Genomic DNA, 13,448 nt, shown 5'->3' on the forward strand with positions numbered 1-13,448 from the left:
GCCCGGTAGGGACTTCCCAGGGGTGGAGACTGAGTGATTACGTAGGCGAGGGGTTGTGCCTTTGTGCTTCCACACTCCTGGGGATGGGGCGGTCTATAGGACACGTGAATTTAACCGCTTGGCCGGCAAGAATAATGTCACTCCTGGAGGTTTCCTACCTAAGCGTGGTTTAGAAGCCTGAAGAGTGGATTTGGATTGAGCTTTGTTTGTTTGTTTGTTCTGGGGAGGATCTTTAGGTTTTCCAGACAAGGTTTCACTGTGTAGCTTTGGTTGGCCTGGAACTCAGAGAGATCTCTGCCTCCCAAGTGCTGGGATTAAAGGTGGGTGCCGCCACCTCCTTGCTGGATGTGGAATTTTAAGGAAATGAGAGGTTATATTCACCAGACCCCTAAGGTATAGCAAACATGGACTGACTACCTGAAATCAATGTAACAAAAGATGCACAATAAATAAAAGTGGGGACATGGCCACTCCGTAGGTATTATTGACGAGGTTCTTATCGTAGATGTGAGGGAAAAGCACAGTCAGGGGCATATGGAAGAGTCTGGCTGAACATGGCCAGCAGAATAGACAGAGTCATGAGAGGAAAGAGAGAGGGACAGAGTGAGAGATGAAGAGAAGAACGAGGGAGACAAAAGACCAAAAGGGCAGACAGCGTGTAGTCAAAATGGCTGAGTCTTATAGGCAAAGAGAAGCTAGAGGGAAGGGAAGCTCAGGGTCTAGAGAGGTTTAGGGTAGTGGGTGAGAGTGACAAATGCAGAGAAGAACCGGGACTCTTACTTGCTGAGACCTTGACTGTCATCCACTTTGACAGTCAGTGGGCACCACAGTTAGCCATTTGTCCCTGGTTTCTTTCAGACCTAACGCACAATAACAAGTGACACTAAAACCTGGACCACTTGTCCCTATTTTGTAGTTGCCTCCAACACACATATGGTGATCTGCGGGTGCTAGAACAGCACACTGTAGCAGAGATTTCCGTCACTTTCCCGTTCTCTTTAGATCTATTTGCTTCGTGTTTTGTAACTTCATAATGACTTTATAAAAGTACACAGCAGCCATGCATAACCTTGGAAGTTTTGTCAGTATATAGGTACAGTATACACTCAGGCAACTGGATGAGGCATTTTGATATAGGCCTGTAACCAAAGTGCTTGGAATGCTGGGGAGAATTGCTCCACAAATTCAAAGCCAACTTCAGTTAGAGAGTGAGTTCAAGGCCAATATGGGCAATCTAGTGTCACCAGGTGTAACGCAGCGGAGCAGTGCTTGGCTAAGAATGCACACAGGACCTGCATTCAATCACCAGTACCAGTTAGTGGGTAAATAAAAAATGCCATTTTCTATTATCTTTTTTTTTTTGGAGCTGGGGACCGAACCCAGGGCCTTGCGCTTGCTAGGCAAATGCTCTACCACTGAGCTAAATCCCCAACCCCCATTTTCTATTATCTTATGTATATAAGTACACTGTAGCTGTCTTCAGACACACCAGAAGAAGGCATCAGATCCCATACAGATGGTTGTGAGCCACTATGTGGCTGCTGGGATTTGAACTCAGGACCTCTGGAAGAACAGTGAGTTCTCTTAACCACTGAGCCATCTCTCCAACCTTTGTCTCTCTTTTTTTTTTAATACAGGTTTAGCCAGGTGGTGGCAGTGCACACCTTTAATCCCTGCACTGAGGTAGGGGCAGGGGCAGGGGCATCTCTTGTAAGTCTGAGGCCAGCCCCATCTACAGGGTGAATTCCAGGATAGCCAGAGCTACATAAAGAAACCTTTGTGTAGTTCTGCCTCTGGATAAGTGGTTCTTATTAACTAAAGTATATCGACTCGGTGTATGTTTTATTATGCTTAAGATCTCACTCCAAGGGGGCTGGAGAGATGGCTCAGCGGTTAAGAGCACCCGACTGCTCTTCCAGAGGTCATGAGTTCAATTCCCAGCAACCACATGGTGGCTCACAACCATCTGTAAAGAGATCTGATGCCCTCTTCTGGTGTATCTGAAGACAGCTACAGTGTACTTATATATAATAAATAAATAAATCAAAAAGAAAAAGAAAAAAAGATCTCACTCCAAGAAAGGCTTAGGAATACACTGAGATCCAGCATGCCACGTGTTGTCACTGGCTGGCTAGTAAAGGCTGTCTATTGGCTTAAATCACATCCAGGCAGTCTTCTCTGGTAAGTAACCACAGCACCAGGACAGGACTAAAAGGAGAGAGACTCTATCAAAGACAAGCAAACAAAACCAAAGAGGGACAGTTGGATTTCAGTTCACCTGGATTTGTAAAGTGAGACCCTGTCTCAAAGGCATACTTTTTTTTTTTTTTTTTTTTGGTTCTTTTTTTCGGAGCTGGGGACCGAACCCAGGGCCTTGCACTTCCTAGGCAAGCGCTCTACCACTGAGCTAAATCCCCAACCCCTCAAAGGCATACTTTTAAGATTTATCTTGTCTTATGTATATGAGTGTTTCGCCTACATGTATGTATGAAGACCAGGCTACGTGCTTCCCTGGCACCTGGGGACATCAGAAGAGGGTACTCGATCCCCTGGAAGTGGTTACAGATGGTTGGTTGAGAGTTGTAGAAAGTTCTGAGAACCAAACCCCAGGTCCTTTGCAAAAGCAACAGATGTTCTTACTATTGAGCCAACTCTCCATCCCTATTTTTTGTTGTTTTTATTTGTCTGTATGGTGTGTGTGTGCGTGTGTGCGTGCGTGTGTGTGTGTGTGTGTGTGTGTGTGTGTGTGTGTGTGTATCTGGCTGACTGGCTGGCCTGGAACTCTGGGATCTGGCCCCCTCTGTCTCCCAAGTGCTGGAGTTAAAATCATGCACTGCTACACACATTTCAAAGCTGGATTTTGTTTTTGCTTTTGTTTTTCTTTTTTTCTTTTCCAAGACAGGATTTCCCTGGGTATCCCCCTGGCTGTCCTGAAACCCACTCTGTAGAGCCAGCTAGCTTTGAAGACACACAGAGATCTGCCTGCCTCCTTCTCCCGAGTGCTGGAAACTGCCCAGTTTAAGAAGAGGCTTTTATAGGGTTGGGGATTTAGCTCAGTGGTAGAGTGCTTGCCTAGCAAGCACAAGGCCCTGGGTTTGGTCCCCAGCTCCAAAAAAAAAAAAAAAAAAAAAGAAGAGGCTTTTATTTATACACTGGCAGAGGTCTACACCCAGAACTAGGGTGCCCTGAATGCAGCCCCCAGACACCTCACTCAGGGGCTTATAAAGGCAAAGGACACAAGTTATATTCTCTTCTAGTGCAAGCACGAGGTCCTCTTATGCAAGACAAACGTATGTATGTACAGAAGCAGAAACAGAAGTAGAAAAATAGCCCTTAACAGCCCTTAACATTTGGAACTCTAATTTTGCCTTACAGTTCTCTAAAAGCCCAGGGATTTTAAACTTTAAGCATACCATTAGCGTTAGCCATGAACATAATGCTAGCTTTCACTGTCCTGTGTGCTGAGATTTATAGCTTGAATGGAGTCAGTTGTGCTAAGGCCTGGGACCCTGTTATACTAGAACTTACTCACGGTGTAGACCAGGCTGCCCTCCAACTCAGAGTCCTCCTGCCTCTGCCTCTTAGGTGCTGGGATTAAAGGTTTGCATCAACATACCTAGCTGCTTTTAGTTAATTTTTTAAATCACTTAACTTTGGAGGTCATACAGCCCAGCAATAAATTATTTCTCCTAATAGGTTTGTTGTAGGTGACACCTCTGCCTGTACCTGTAGGGTAAAAGATCCAAGCCCACTTCTGGGTTTGAAAACCTATCAAAAACCCAGCAATTCCTGAGCATGAAAACCACCAATCCCTTAGCTCAAAATCCCAATAATTCCTGGACTTGACTGAAATCTCACCAATCCCCACCCTGGAAATCTCCACCTTGGAAAACTCTGGCACAGCCTTATCTACTGGAAATAGTGAAAGTCATGAAGCTAGCACAGTTGTTTGACATAATTCCTGCAAAGCTGAGCTGGATGCTGCGATCGCTGTCATCTGTCACGTTTGGGGTTTGGTCTCTGTGTGTTGCATTCTTGGGGACTTATGATTCATTTTATGTCTTTTCCTGAGGAAAATTATGTCTGAGTCTTTTTTTAGGAAAATCCTAAAATTAACCTTATCCGGCTGTATTTGTAAGTCTTCCTTATGCTCTGGAGATCATTAAGGCACAGATAAACACGTAATTAAATGAGGCCATTTCTCCAAGAAACTTCTTGGTGTATCAGCCCCTGAGCTAACTCAAACAATATAATTGGTGCAGGGTAAATAGAGACAACTGACAAACTCTGACTGGCCAGGGGAGAACAGGTTACAGATTCAAGGCCTCCCTTTGCAGTATGCTTAGAGCTTTCTGAAAATTAAGTTTAAAGATAGGGGGTCTTAGAGGACACACCCTTAGAGAAATAGAACTCAGTAAGTAAGACAGATTAACTAGGGGCTGGAGAGATGGCTCAGCGGTTAAAAGCACTGATAGCTCTTCCAGAAGTCCGGAGTTCAAATCCCAGCAACCACATGGCTCATAACCACCTGTAATGAGATCTGATGTCCTCTTCTGGTGTGTCTGAAGACAGCTACAGTGCACTTATATATAATAATCTTTTTTAAAAGGATAGATCGACTAAATAAGCTTTTCCTACTTTATAGCATAGATAATGAAATAATAAAAGAAGTAGGTATTCATATTTGTTATTAATAAAAAGACTGGTTCAGATATTTTCTGTTAGTCTGGAGTGGTTTAAAACTGCAAACATTGATAAATGTGTTTGCTTTCAAGGAGATGTGCTTTAGATCTTTAAATTGGAGTTATAGGGCTGATGATAAAAATAAAATCTGGAGCCTTGGTTCCCTGCAGCGCACGGTGCGGGTGCACTGCAGGCAGGTGACTCGCAGTTGGAAACAAGTGTTGCCGAGTTGAAGGGTGAAGAACTGCAAGATGCGGGCGATAGGGATCGGTGCCCTGGTGGTTACTGCTGTCATCATCACCATCGTGTGGTGTGTCTCTTTTTTTTTTTTTTTTTTTTTTTTTTTGGTTCTTTTTTTTCGGAGCTGGGGACCGAACCCAGGGCCTTGCGCTTCCTAGGTAAGCCCTCTACCACTGAGCTAAATCCCCAGCCCCGATGTGTCTCTTAATGAAGGACAAACAAACGCAACCGAAGCCCGACGTCAGGATCTTCTTCGAGACTTTCTACTTAGAACTGCGTGTTGTCACGGTTACCTACTGGTTTTTCCCAAATGATTGTTTGCGTTAGTTCACATACAGTTCGGTGCCTAGAAAATGTGCCTTTGTTTTTCGTATACACTCGAAACTGGAGGTGTGACCTGCCCTGCCCACATTTTGCACGGTACCTTTACAGATTTATGGACTGGGAAAGAGGACTTGTGTGTTTCAGAGTGCTGACATCTAGGTGGATGTTGTCACTGATGGCTTGTGGATTCAAGGGAGAGGATTTTGTTCAAGTCAGCTGTCCCCACACCTAACATCGACTTCAAAACCACAGTTTAAACCTTTGGGTAATTAGATTCCCAACTTGGACCTTCCAAACAAAACAAAAAGTCGGTGACAATAGAGGGGCATGCCTTATTTTGATAACTAGGTAACTTTTCATTAAGAGCACCCTCCATTTGTAAGCACTACTGACTCCACTGTATTTAAGATGCTGGTGAAGAGCTTATGCTCTTACGTTAGATACGGAGATGTTCACTGTCTTATTCTTGTCGTGCATCACTTCTTTTTTTTTAAGATTTATTTATTTAATGTATATATATAAGTACACTGTAGCTGTCTTCAGACACACCAGAAGAGGGCATCGGATTCCATTACAGATGGTTGTAAGCCACCATGTGGTTGCTGGGAATTGAACTCAGGACCTCTAGAAGAGCAGTCAGTGCTCTTAACCACTGAGCCATCTCTCCAGCCCCGTGCATCACTTCTAAAATAGTATTTTAGTCAGAAATGACCCTTTAGGGAGTTCTTATAGAACTATGACCAAAGTTTCTACTTTGCCAAAAGTTAAATACACATGAATTGTCCATAAGTTTGTCCCCAGTAGTAAATTCAAATAAGTGCCAAGTGTAACTCAAGGTGCCCTTTAAGAAAAAATGCTGGCATCCTCTGCCAGTCGCCATGGCTGCCTACAAGCTGGTGCTGATGCGCATGGCGAGAGTGCCTGAAACCTGGAGAACCTCTTTAGCGGCTGGTAAGAACCAACCTGAGCCCAGAAGGCCACGAAGAGGTGAAGCATGGCGGGCAGGTGTTGTGAGATGCTGGCTATGAGTTTGACATCTGCTTCACCTTTGTGCAGAAGAGAGCAATCCGGACCCTCTGGACAGTCCTGGATGTCATTGACCAGATATGGTTGCCAGTGGTCAGGACCTGGCGCCTCAATGAGCGACACTATGGGGGTCTAACAGGTCTCAATAAAGCAGAGACTGCTGCTAAGCATGGTGAGGCACAGGTAAAGATCTGGAGACGATCTTATGATGTCCCGCCACCTCCAATTGAGCCTGATCTTACTTACGCAGACCTTACTGAGGACCAGCTACCCTCCTGTGAGAGCCTGAAGGATACTCTTGTCAGAGCACTGCCCTTCTGGAATGAAGAAATTGTCCCCCAGGTCAAGGAGGGGGAAAGGGTCTTGATTGCTGCCCGTGGCAACAGCCTACGGGGCATTGTCAAGCATCTGGAGGGTCTGTCAGAAGAGGCCATCATGGAGCTGAACCTGCCAACTGGCATCCCCATCATCTATGAACTGGACAAGAACTTGAAGCCCATCAAGCCCATGCAGTTCCTTGGAGATGAGGAGACCGTGCGTAAAGCCATGGAAGCTGTGGCTGCTCAGGGCAAGGTGAAGAAGTGAAGTCAAGGAGGCAGATTCCTACCCTGACACCCTCTCTCCCTGCCTGTTCCTGCCTCCTGCACCCTCCCGTGCACCTGCTACACTGACTACATCTTTAGGATCTTCAGTTTAAGTTGTAGTTGCAGATGGAGACCTGTGGCTCCCATTCTCCTTTTAGTATTTTATCCCCCGCACCCACTCCCTTCATAGAATCTAGTCAGAATAACACCTCTGGGGTGCAGGCTCTTGGTCCACATCCAGGGACGGCTCCCTGTAACCAGGAGAGTTGAGAGATAATAATTATAGTTTTTCTTAGCTCTTTGTTTACTAACGGTCTGCTTAGGAAGAAGTCCGGGAGGGACTGTATGTGGTATGACCAATGAGGAGAAGCTGTGGTCCAGTTTTGTCCCTGGAACCTGTCCTGCACGTTTCTCACAATTAGGTAACTGGGGGCATAGTCATTCCAGTGGAGAGTGAAAGTAACCTCTTGCTGATTAAAAGACCCTACTTTCTCTCTGACCCCAAAGGAGCTGCTGGCCCTAGAAGGTTGGGAACAGTCTTGTCAAGTCTATGTGTTACATTTACTTTTACAAAAATAAAGTATATATACATATATCAGCACACAAAAGGAACGTGGAGGTTGCTAGTGGCAGTTGAAACAGTCCTATGTGGTCACCAGAAAACAAGCCATTCCTCATATCAAATGGGATAAACTCCTTGTACCTCTTGCTGTGTTTTGGATCCCTTTGCCTTGTTTTGTGGAGGTGAAGTGCCCCTTGATCATGTCCAAGGTTTTGTCTTTCACCGTCTGAATCATGTTCCAGCTGCTTGACCCTACTGTGTGGGTTCAGAACTCGTTTGGGCATAACAACTAAGTCTCTTTCCAGATCAGTATAATAAAGGAGTGATGTGTGATAAAAAAAAAAAGGAAAGGAAAAGAAAAGAAAAAATGCTATAAAAATAAAAAAAGAAAAGAAAGAAAAAGAAAAAAATGCTAGCACTGTCTGAGCCTTCAGCGTCTTGACAGTCCTTCCTGTGGAATGCTGTAGATACGGCTTCTCATCCTGATTTGGTTTCTTTCCTAGAACTATAGAGGTGACCTCAAATCACACCTGTAGACAAGATATTCAGTCAGCAGTTCGCAGACTGAACTAGGCTGTGGCCTCTAGTGTGATGAGAGCAGCATCTGCAGCCTCACAAAGTCAGCACAGAGTTCTGGGAGACTATCTACTGCTTTTACTCACCCTCTGTATTATGCTTGAGGTGAGGCATCGGTCACTCCTAACAGACAGCTAACCAGAGACACCTGTTGCTCTTAGGATGTAGCCATTGTTGTCTGCGGCAATTTTGTTGTTTATGTGAGGCTTTCATCAAGGTTTGTTCACTGCTTGCCTGTGGCAATATCACCAGGATGTCCTGAAGTCTGTGTCTGTGTGCAAAGCAGCATTAGCCAAGATGTCATAGAATCTGGTTCTAGTTTATTTTTTGTTTATTTTTTGTTTTTTTTTTTTGTTTTTTTATCTGATCCCCTAACATTACTGAAACAATACAAGTGTTGAAGACATGCCTTGCAGCATCAGCCTAGCGCCTCTGTCCTGGTCTGACCCCACAATTTTGGTGCTGTTTCCTCATACTCTGTCCCATGTAACTCACTGGTTCCCGTATTAACACAGTTATACCTCGTTTCTCTGTGCATTTAGCTGGGAATGTTCCCACTATGGTGACCAGAATAAAGTTGTTTATTAACATGAAAAAAATCTGTTCTATTTGCATTTCCTAATTGTGACTAAACTTGTAACTCTGGACATAAAATCAAATATAATCTGCACTTCTTGGATAATCGTTGTTCTGTGAAATAATAGTCTTTTTTTCTATGAAACCTGTAAATAAAGAAGCACCTGATTGCTACTCAGAGATGCAAGATTCCTTCACCACCTCCTACTAACTCCTCTCTTCCTTTATCTCCTCTGTAGCTAGGCTGCCCTGTTGACAACTGCCCAGGCAGGCCCCTGGTAAAATTCCTCCCCAAAGAAACCCTATATAAGTAAGCCTGTCTCCTGCTCAGCTCCAAACTACTACTCACCCAAGCAGAGACAATTATCCTCTTTTTTTCTGTCCCTGTAAATCTCTTGTATGAGGTTTGTTGTACTGGGTTACTTTGTGGTATTCCTTGGTTCCCAACTGCTAGGATGCTTGCTTTTCTTTCAGAACTGCAAGACTTTCACATGGAAAAACTCTTTCCTCCTGAGCTGTAACAGTTTCACCGGGGTAACCTTCCCCGCAGCACGTCGGTTAGGAAGCCATTCAGCTGTAATAACAATGTAACAGCATAGGTGTTTTCCTCTCAGAGCTGAGACACCATATGGGGAAAAATTTCCTCCTCAGAGCAAAGCTGTACTGCTTTCATTGAGGAAATCTTTCCTGTCAGAGATGTAACACAGTACCTATGTAGTAATAAGGTAAAATTGTACAGCTGAGTGATAGAACATTTGCAGAAACTCCAGTCGTTTTGTGAGTGTAGCTGAAAATATGGAGGGCAGGTTGAAAGTAAGCTGTATTGGTTCAGTGTAGGTAGTTTGTTTTTTCAGCCTCTATGCTTAATGAAACTGAGCAATTTTTGTACCTCCCAGAAACTGATGCTAGTTATGCAAAACTTGTTTATAATTATCCACTTGCAGAGATATAATGGCAACACAGGACAATGTATTTTTAAATTTATTATATATTCATTGGTGTTTGCCTGCATGTATGTCTGTGTAAGGGTGTCAGAATTCCTGCAACTGGAGTAACAGTTGTGAGCTGCCATGTGAGGGCTTGAAATTGAACCCATGTCCTCTGGAAGAGCAGCCATACTATTACTCCTGGACCATCTCCCAAACACCCGATAAAAATATTTTATCAGAAAAGTGCATGTAAGCAACAAAAGTTGAAAGTTTCTCTCAGACAGAAGGAAGATCAGCTGCAAAGAAGACTCTTGGACCAGACCAGCTCCCTGGAAGAGGTTTAAACCAACTGAGACACCTAGAAAAGAGACACTCTCCAACCTCCTGAGCTGCCTGTAGGCTGTAGCTGGTGCTACAGGGTCCCTGATTTGTGAGCTGTCACCCAAGCTGTGGTTGGCTTTTGTGATGCAGCTGTCCTTGAGTCATTTCTGCTCCCATAACCCCTCACTCATATTCCTGCAAGTAACCCAGTAGAACTTATTGGTTCACCAAGTTAAACTTCGGTGGTATCCTTACTTTGATCTGTCATGGGCTCCCTCTCTGGGTACATACATGTACATTGTGACATACATGACAAATCAGGAAGTTCTGTCACACAACACTGGAAAATCATAAGAAGTACATGCCTGAATTGTTCAGTATGACATTAGAAAACATTTTGCAGGTTAGGAATGTAGGTCAGTTTGGAATACTTACTTTATTTTTTTTATTTACTTACTTAATTTTTAGATAGGGTATCACTTTAGTTCTGGGTTGCCTGGAACTTACTGTGTAAACCAGGCAGGCCTTAACCTCATGGAGATCTGCCTGTCTCCAGGGTGCTGGGATTAAAAGAATGCAAAAACATATCTGGGCTTTTATTTTGTGTGTGCAAATGTTTTTCCTGTGTGTATACCACATGCATGTCTGGTGCTCACAGAGGTCAAAGGAGGGTGCTGCTGCCAGCCAGTGATGGTGCACATCTTTAATCCTAGCACCTAGGAGGCAGAGTCAGGTGAATCCCGGATTTCAAGACCAGGCTGGTCTACAGAGCGAGCTCTAGGACAGCCAGGGTTACACACAGAAACCCTGTCTCAAAAACAAAACAAACAAAAGAACAACAAAAACCAAGCAGGGTGTCACATACCCTGGAAACAGGAGTTAATGGGAGTGCTGAGAACCAACACCAGAAATCAGGAATCAACCCAGGTCCTCTGCAATAGCAAATGCTCTAAACAGCTAAGCCATTTCTCCAGCCACAAGAGACTCCATCTTAATAAGACTCAAATAGGGGGGCTGGGGATTTAGCTCAGTGGTAGAGCGCTTACCTAGGAAGCGCAAGGCCCTGGGTTCGGTCCCCAGCTCCGAAAAAAAGAACCAAAAAAAAAAAAAAAGACTCAAATAATCCACAAGTTAGGTGTGGACTTGAATGTTTGGTTATTGCTTCTAGGCCTTACAAGTATGGATCATATTGTTTGGCTAGCTTCCAGCTGGATAACCAAATCAGATGTAAAATCTCATTGAACATTTGTGGAATCTTAGTGTGAGTGTAATCTTTACATGACTCTCAGTAGTAGTGGAGGTGAAAGTATATAGGTAACTAATGTAGAACTTTCTTTTTTTTTTTTTTAAAAGATTTACTTATTTATTATACATAAGTACACTGCAGCTGTCTTCAGACACACCAGAAGAGGGCATCAGATGTCATTACAGATGGTTGTGAGCCACCATGTGGTTGCTGGGATTTGAACTCCGGACCTCTAGAAAGAATACTTGGTGCTCTTAACCGCTGAGCCATCTCTCCAGCCCTAGAACTTTCTTGATATCAAGACATTTCTACCAGAATTTTGAGAATAAATCACTCCTAGCTATATAAGCATGCAGAACTAAAGGGATGTGCTGACAGTTCATGAGTATACCTCAAAGGATGTAGATCAAAAGAAACTTCCCAACTAGACGGGCTTATGATTCCTGTCTTCAGTTTCTTTCCCTAGTCTTCCCTAATTTTGCAGTTAATCAAGAGGATCGGCAAAATGGCTAAGCTCCTAAAGTTGGTTCTGAGTTTGATCCTTGGAACCAAGATGGTAGGAGAGAATGAACTTCCGTGTGTGTGCACGTATGCACACGAATACACTATATATGTAAATAACATACAAATATACATCTATATTTTCCCATATATATGGAAAAACTGCTAAAGATACAGAAGAGAGGAGGAGAACACAAAGGTAGCCTTTGCAACAGGACAAGTTTTGGTTCTAGGGATGGGACCTGGAGCTTCTCCGGCGACTGCTCATACTCATGACACCACTAAGAATAATTTTAGTGAACTCACAGTGATGTTAAAATTTTCATTTATGTTGTGTGTGTACGAATCCATAGTGGCGAGTGGAGGAGAAGGCAACTTGCAGTTTACCAAGTTTACTTACCCATTTCACTGGGCCTCAAATTCATATTTCTTTGTTATAAGAGTGTTCTGGTAGCATGTGTGCAAATGATGCACTGTGTGTCTGTTGTCTCCAGTGGACAGAAGAGGGTGCGCGATCACTGGAGCTGGAGTCAGGGAGGTTTCTAGCCAGTCACAGGTGCTAGGAACCAACTTTGATCCTCTCAAAGAACTGCAGAGCTCTTAGCCATCATCTCCCCAGCTCCCTTAAATTCTTAATGATATGTTTAAACTCAGCTTTCAGAAGATACTGAAAAAAAAAAAAAAACCAAACTCCATTTAACAACCAAATTCAGAGAAAGTGTGGGTCTGTGATAGCCAGCCCTATCCTGGGGACGTTGCTATGGTTGGTCCAGAAATAAACTGCTCTATCCCAGTCATTTCAGACACTGTGAGTGCACAATCCTGTGTCATAATTTACATATAACTCCTGTGGGACAGCTAAAGAAACTTACTGTGGTACCAGGCATCCTTTAAGGGCCATTGACCTTTGATCTAGAATGTCAATAATAGAATGACGTAATAGGATAATGGTGTTATTGTTGTGAGGGATTTAGTTGCTTGCCTTTTGCTTTTGTAAACTCACTGTGGAGCTGGAATGAAGTAATCTTTTTATTACTATATAACAGGAAGAAGAGGGGGTGCCGGAGAGATGGCTCAGAGGTTAAGAGCACTGACTGTTCTTCCAGAGGTCCTAAGTTCAATTCCCAGCAACTACATGGTGGCTCACAACCATCTGTAATGGGATCTGATGCCTTCTTCTGGTGTGTCTGCAGACAGCGACAGTGTACTCACATACATAAGAAGTAATAAGTAAAACGGGAAGGAGAAACTCAGAGGACTAAAACGACTTTCTTGCCCAGCTGTGGACTCCATGGATAATGTGCATCTTTTGTACGTTACATAATTTGTACTACTCTGTAGGTGATGTGCATCTATGATATCCACTTTATAAAGTCTTCCTTTAGCCTTCTTACAGCATGCTAATTTGACTCTACAGCTGCTCTCCTTCAGGTAGCAGTAAGAAGACATTTATTTAATCTAAATCTGAATTGAGTCTAAGTCTTTGGTCTTTCCCAGGGGATTGGAACACAACAAAAGAATGAGGTATTTAGTCTGTTTGGGAAACAGGTTTCACTGTGTAGCAGTATAGGTTAGTGTTGGCTTTAATTTTAGCATTTTCCTGCTTCAATCTCCTGAGCGTTGGATAATTGTCAATATGCCTGCTTATCCCACCTGTCATTTTGTTTGTAGACAGGTACATGCGCAGCACTGGCTGTCCTGGAACTCAGAGATCTGCCTGGCTCTGCCTTCTGGGTTCTGGGATTAAATGCATGCACTAACTCTCCAAGTTTCAAGGTCAACCTGCTTTGAATCTATCTACGCTTCAGACTACGCAAAGCCAGTAAAGCAACGCAGCCTGCTGCGCATGTGCACTTGTGCCGCAGCAGTCTACGTGAGGC

General features: G+C 43.7%; 1 pseudogene; it reads left to right on the forward strand.

Moving 5' to 3' along the window:
* Positions 1–6,125: 6,125 nt before the first annotated feature.
* Pgam1-ps1 (phosphoglycerate mutase 1, pseudogene 1) lies at positions 6,126–7,829 on the forward strand (annotated as a pseudogene).
* Positions 7,830–13,448: the final 5,619 nt, after the last annotated feature.

Source organism: Rattus norvegicus, chromosome 10 (assembly GCF_036323735.1).
Source record: "Rattus norvegicus strain BN/NHsdMcwi chromosome 10, GRCr8, whole genome shotgun sequence".
In the NCBI taxonomy this organism is placed as follows: domain Eukaryota; kingdom Metazoa; phylum Chordata; class Mammalia; order Rodentia; family Muridae; genus Rattus; species Rattus norvegicus.